We start from the raw sequence: 6,260 nt of genomic DNA, 5'->3' as shown, positions 1-6,260 counted from the left end.
GAGGGGTTTTTTTTTTTGAAGGGGTGGGGTGGACCCGTTGGGTGGGGGGGGTTGGCCTAACCCCTACCAGCGGCGCCACTGCGTGGAAGGGGGGGGGGTTGGGCGCGGGTGGGCGGGAGCTGGAGGCAGGGCCCCCCCCCCCCCAGCCCCGCGCGCGGCGGCCGCCCGCCGCCTCCATCCGGGCCTCTCCCCACCTCCCGCCCGCCCGCCCCCGCCCGCGCCCCTCCCCCGCCGGCGCGCACGGCTCCCGCCGCCCCTCCTCCGCCCGCCCGCCCGCCCTCCGCCCGCTCTCCCCGGCTCCCTCCCGGTCTCTCTTAAGTGCCATCGAGGGGCGCCGGGAATTGCAGCCAGTAAATCGCGTCCCACCACTCAGCAGCGGGGCCACCGCAGCGGCGCCGCCCGCGCCCGCCGGGAGCCCGCGCCGCCCGGGCGCCTCTCCAGGGCCCACGAGGCCCGCCCCCCACCCGGCGCGGCGCTGCGCAGGGCCTGCCCCCGGGCCGGCCGGGGCGCGCGGGGCCCGCGCTGGAGGCGAGGACGCGGCGGCCGCGGGGCGCACGGCCCGGAGCGCGCGGCCCGCGCCCCCGCGCGCCCTGCCCGCGCCCGCGCCCCGCGCTCCGGAGCCCGGCCCCGCTGCCCGGGCTCTCCTGCGGGACCGATGCCGGCCCTCCGGCCGCCAGGGTAAGGGGGCAGCGCGGGCGCGGCAGGGTGAGGCGGGAGGGCGGGTGGGCGCCCGCCCCGGGGACCCGGTGCCTGCCCAGCGCCAGCGTCTGGCACGTGGGGGCGTCTCAAGTTCCCTCTGGAGGCCGGACAGGTGGCGAGAACGCGGGGGTGTGATGCTCTAAGGCTGGCACTTACTGCGTGCCTACTGTGCGCCAGGTATGACCGGCTCCTCCGGAGCGGGGGGTTTTGTCCCCATTGTACAGATGAGAAAACAGAGGCTAAGAAAGGGCAAAGAGCTCGCTCAGGGCCCCCAGCTAGGAAGTGGCCAAGCCAGGATTTGAGCCCCGGGCTGCTTGACGCCAAAGCCAGAGCTCTCCCCACGAGGGCACACACAGCCACAGAGCGAGGGTATGAATATTTCATTGTAGGAAAGAAGAAAAAAAAAAAAAAATCAGCCATTGTCCCACCACCATAATGCAGCCACTGTAAGCATCGAGGTTCTTTATTTCGGCCTTGTTCTTTCTCCCCCTTTCTTTAAGAGTGTGTGCTTTGGGGTCATTTGGACCCATTTGGTTCCATCCTGGCTATAGCACCAAGAAACTGAGAGAGGCTTTGAGCAAGTCCCTTAGCTCTTTGGGCCCGGGTTTCCAGCCTAGGAAAATGGGGACACTCCCAGGGTTACTGAGGGGATTCGATGAGACCTGGTGGGGAGCCCTGAAGGAACAGTGGGAGACTGGGAGGGGCGGGGGTGTGGGTTCAGCAGAGATTTGTGAGCTCCTAGTGAGGGCAGACCAGCGCTGGGCGCTGGGGGCGGTGGGGGCAGCCTGGCCCACATGCTTCCAAGCAGGAGGGCTCTGTCCAGCACAGTGGAGCCACCTCACCTCACACCCTGCCTTTGCCAGGCTCCCGCTTCCTCCCCGGAGTGTCTGGGAGGGGAGCAGCACCCCCGACTTCACCTCCTCCGGGAAGTGAATTGGCTTTAGGAGGGGGAGTCCAGCACCGCTCAGAATTTTGCACCCAGGGTCAACACTTGGGGGCTGGCTTCTCCTAAGCCCAGGCCTCGGTTTGGGGCCCTGCTGGGACCTTCTGGGCTCCCGCGCCTTATCTTATCCCAGACCAATGACATCACCTCCACCAGCACCCAAATTGGAGACCCCGGGCCGGTGGCCTCCCAGACACCTCTACCTGCCCATTTATCCAAAGCAACCACAGAGTTCTGATGGTCCTGCCCCTTCAATGTCTGTCCCTCCTTTTACCCTCTGGCCTGGACATTCCCACCTCTCCTCCCCGGCCTCAGCCATCAGTCTGGGGCACGATGGCCTTTCTAAAGGCAGCTCTGGGCTTCTGAACTCTTCAGCTGTCCATAGACCTAAACTAGGCCACACTCCCGAGCTGTCCCTTGAGGCTGGCCTTCGATGTGGTCTGCCCTGCCCACTTCTGCAGCCTTACCACTGTCGGCAGGATGCCCCCTAATCACAGAGCCCCTGAACACCGCGTCTCCTCTATCTGAGACGATCTCTTGCCCCAAACATCCCTTTCCTTGGGTCTTCTCGCCTGTTGAACTGCTCATCCTCAGGGCCCGGCTGGGTTTTCCTCCCTGGAGTCCTCCCAGACCCTCACCTCTCTCAGGCGGGTGGACTCACTGCTCCTTCCCACGGGCACCCCTGCTCTTGCCAGGTCCCACCATGATGGCTCTCACGTGGTGCAGCATGGTGAAACGTGCTTCTGTGTCAGTCAGCCTCCCCCGCCAGACTGGGAGCTCTGGGACAGTAGGGGCCTGGGCTGATGCATGCCCAGGGCCAGACCCAGAGCGGCTAGCTCGGTGATCTTTGAGAGAAGAACATTGGCGAGTCTGGCAGAAGTAGATGAACCGAAGCTCCTTAGAGGGGCTCTCAAAACCCCACGGGAGTCAGTGAGGAGTGGAAAGTCATAAGCCTCCTGTCTCCTTGGGGTCTGCTACGGGTGAGCAGGGTGCCCTAGATTGGGGAGCTGGGGACCAGATTTGCTCCCAGATGCCTGCAGGCCTTGACCCTCAGCCCATCGCCTTCAGGGGCCAAGGTCCCTCCTGGATTTGCTGGTGCAGTGATGGTGGGCGTTCAGGTGGAAGGGCCCTCCCTGCCCCGTCCCCTGGGTTCGCCAGCCCCCTCTGCCCCATGGAGCCCACCCCCGACGTCCTCCCGGGGAACAGGGAGAGTTATGTCAGGCCCTCTGGCCAAGCGCCAGGGCTCCCCATGGAACTATAAATTGACCTGTCGGGAGAGGGAAGAGATTAATGTCGGCCATCTTCATTAGCGCGTCCCCCAGGGTGACGGCGGCTGCCCTGAGCTGGCTGATTGGAGAGGGTGTGAGTGAGTGAGGGGATTGAGGGGGGTTGCACTCCCCCCAGAAAGGCAAGGGGTAGGGGCCAGGGCCTGCCAGAGAGCCGTGGCCTCTTCCTACTGTTAGAAGGGCCGTCCCTCTGGCCTCTGCTCCTGGCAGCAGGCGTGCGCTTTGATGGAGGACCTGTGTGCTAATTGGGAGCAGAGATGCGCGCCCCGCAGCTCCACGGGGCTCCCAGGCTGACACCGCCAGCATCTGCTGGGCCTTCATTAGAGGCCTTTCCCCTGACCAGAAAGGAGCCTGCTGTGGGCTGGGGGGGAGGCTTTTCTCCTTCCCCTCCCCCTCCCCTCCCTCTCCCCCTCCCCCTCCTCTCTACTGCGTTGATGATGGGGAAGGAGGCAGCTTTGGTGTGCGGAAGGGATGATGAAGATCGGGAGATGGGAGAGGTTTAAGACCTCATGCTTTCTGGTGACCACGTGACCTTGGGTTGGGCCCTGTGTTGCGCTGCACTCGGGCGTCCTGGTCCATGGATGGGCATGGTCATGCCCCCCGGGGTGAGTGGGGATCGGATAAGGGAGTGCGTGTGGATTCATCTTTGGAAATGAGAACAAGGCAGAGCCTGGGGACGAAGCGCAGACTCAACCCCAGCCACTCGGGTTCAAAGCCTGGTGCTGCCACCTCTCACGAGGCCCTGGGCCCTCTGAGCCCCAGTTTCCTTGTCTGGGGATGGTTGGGGGCCAGGGCTGGTCTTGTGGGATGGGAGTCCCTTTTGGTAGGCAGAAGCAGAGCCTCCTTGCTGAGCGCAGGCTGCTGTGGGAAGTGACTACAGCAGCAGGTCAGGTGGTATTGGCTTGTTCCATCATTCATGTGGCCACTCATTCATTCATCCAGGACATGCCTCCTATACTGGGGTCTTGTACCCACAGAGAGGTTCGGAGGTGGCCTTTTCCCCTGGTGGTCTCCCTGGGGAAGTAAGTCCAGGAGCAGATGGGGACGGGGCCACATGAGCTGCTGGGATCGCTAGGAAATAGTCTTTTTCTAAGGCCGGGGATATCTGGAAGGCTCTACAGGGACACCCATGAGGTCAGCCTTTCCTTATAGCCTTTCGTTGCAGATCTTGTCTGCACCAGACTCTGACGTGAGGGGCACCCAGCTAGTCACCAAATCCTGGCCCCTTGTGTCCCTCGGACCAGGCTGTTGACCAGGGTGTGGACGGGGGACGCTTTGCTGAGTGTTTGAGGACTGATAGTCCCTTCTCCATGCCCACTCCTCAGACTGCCAGCCTTTCCTGTGCATCCAGGGCCGGGGAGGGGCGGGGGCGGGTCCAACTTGGTACCTGGTATCCCTGGCCTCCAGCCCATCCCTCACATTGGGTTCCAGGAGCACCTGGTTAGCCAGATGCCTGCTCAAGGCTGGGGGTAGGCAGCAGCTGGGCCGGGACCACCCCATGGGATGGTTGAGTTATTTGGGCTGTGCCACTCACTGGCTGAGGGTCACTGTGTGAGGCACGTGACTTTGCTTCTCCGAGCCTCAGTTTCCTTGGTTGTGCTCACTGCGTGGCACACACCTGCTGCAGCATAGAGCACAGTGAGCACTGTTTTGCGGTCATTTCTGCCTCAGGCAGCCGCCCTGACTCCTGCTTGCTGCGCAGAGAACCTTGGGCTTCTCTGTGGCCCCAGATCTGTCCATCAACGTACCGGGGAGTACTGTGCACCCACTGTGCCCCTGGAGTGTTTGAACAAAAAGTGCATGGTTCTGGAGTCAGAAAACCCAGCTCTGAGTTACTGCTCTGTAGCCAACCAGCGGTGTGGCCTTGGGCACAACACTTAACCTCTCTGTGCCTCTGTTGTCTCATCTGGAGCTGAAAGGAGATGTCTGTAAACTGAGAGCCACAGAGCAGTTTGCATTGATGTGTCCTCGTGCGGATGATGGAGCATCGGGCCAGGACTGTGTGCCCTGGGTGGGGGGTGGGGGGGGGGAGCTCCTGCCCCCTTGGCCTTGCATTGTGACTTTGGGCGCATCTGCTCAAGGGGGCAGCTGCCTACCTCACAGAGCTCTTCGGAGAATGAAAAGACATGCGGAGCCGGGGAGAGGGGCAGCTCGTGGGAGGGATTAAAGGGCTGGATGCTCTCTTGGAACAACTCTGGCCCCGGAGAGGTGGATAACCTCCTGGGGCCCCGGTTTCCCAGCCGGAAAATGGAACCGGACACCCCGCTGCCCCTGGTCCCTAGATCCCCGCGATTCTGCGTCCGATCAGAATCCTAGCCGTTCCGTTTCGCACGCATCCGAGCGGACCGCAGCCCGATCGAACAGGAGACGTGTCGAAATCGACCGTCATCCGGACTTTAATGTATTAAGATCGCCCTTTGCAAGTCACGTGCCGAGAGGCGGATGATGAAGAGGTGCCTATTGTTGCCGCCTCGCGCCGTGCCCAGCCGGTCCCGCCTGGCAGACTCCGTCGCAGGAGCTGGCAACATGGCTGTCTGCCTCCGCCTTTCCCGAGCAGGCAGGAATCACTAACGCGTTAGCAGTTTCATTAAGCCTCTCGCCAGCCTCCCCGCCTCCCGCCCCGGCCTCCTCGGTAATTATTTTCCCAGCCCTTCCACTCGCGGCCCCTTAGCGAGCTCTTCGTTATTGGCCGAGTGGCCCCCGCAGGCCGGGCTGCTGGGACCGGGCTCTGCCGAGGGCCCCCCTGGGCACCCCCCTCCCGCCTGCCTGCGTTGCCATTTAAGCTTTGTGTCCCCCCGAGGCCTCCGTGAAAATGCAGATCTGCTGCCTGCCAGGGGTGACGGTTAACCCGTTATTACACACCCAGCCCGTGGAAGTCTCCTCGGCACAGCCCACCTCCACTGAATCGAGCGAAAAGTTTTCTTCTGGGGTTGTCGCCGGGTGGACCCGGCTGTGAGGGAGATGGGGTTTCTTGTGCCGTGGAGCCGTGAGCCGCCAGGGCCCCGGGGGTGGGGGTGGGGGTGGACGGCACCCGCAGCGTGGGGCCTGCGTGGAGACCGGGGGGGGCGGGTGTGTATGGCATGGGGTCGGGGCCCGAGAGCGTTACCTTCCTGGCACGCCGAGGTCCCGGGACCCACGGCGTGAGACCCAGGTGGGCCCAAATGCCCCGTGCTCCTGGCCGTGACGATTGCCTGAGAAATGGGCACGGGGCCTATCTGGGCCCGTCAGAGGCTGCCCTGGAACTTTGAGAATCCTGGCTGTGGCTGCTGAACCCAGAGCGTGTGGCTGTGGGGCTTCCAGCTGCTCTTCCGCCAGCCACGTCTAGGGTTGGG

At 63.4% G+C, this 6,260-nt stretch overlaps 1 protein-coding gene across 2 annotated transcripts in view; it reads left to right on the top strand.

Moving 5' to 3' along the window:
- The first annotated feature begins 660 nt into the window (after positions 1-660).
- Positions 661-6,260, top strand: part of TCF20 (transcription factor 20) — a 172,301-nt gene continuing 166,701 nt past the window's right edge. For both annotated transcript variants that reach the window (XM_019447076.2, XM_019447073.2), the window contains exon 1: positions 661-678. The gene's annotated coding sequence lies outside the window, so the exon portion shown is untranslated. The remainder of the gene's footprint in view (positions 679-6,260) is intronic.

The sequence above is a fragment of the Panthera pardus genome, unplaced genomic scaffold (assembly GCF_024362965.1).
Source record: "Panthera pardus isolate Hobbes unplaced genomic scaffold, ASM2436296v1 HiC_scaffold_6, whole genome shotgun sequence".
NCBI classification, from domain to species: Eukaryota; Metazoa; Chordata; class Mammalia; order Carnivora; family Felidae; genus Panthera; species Panthera pardus.
Note: the sequence above shows the minus strand (reverse complement) of the source record. Positions and strands in the feature narration are given on the sequence as shown.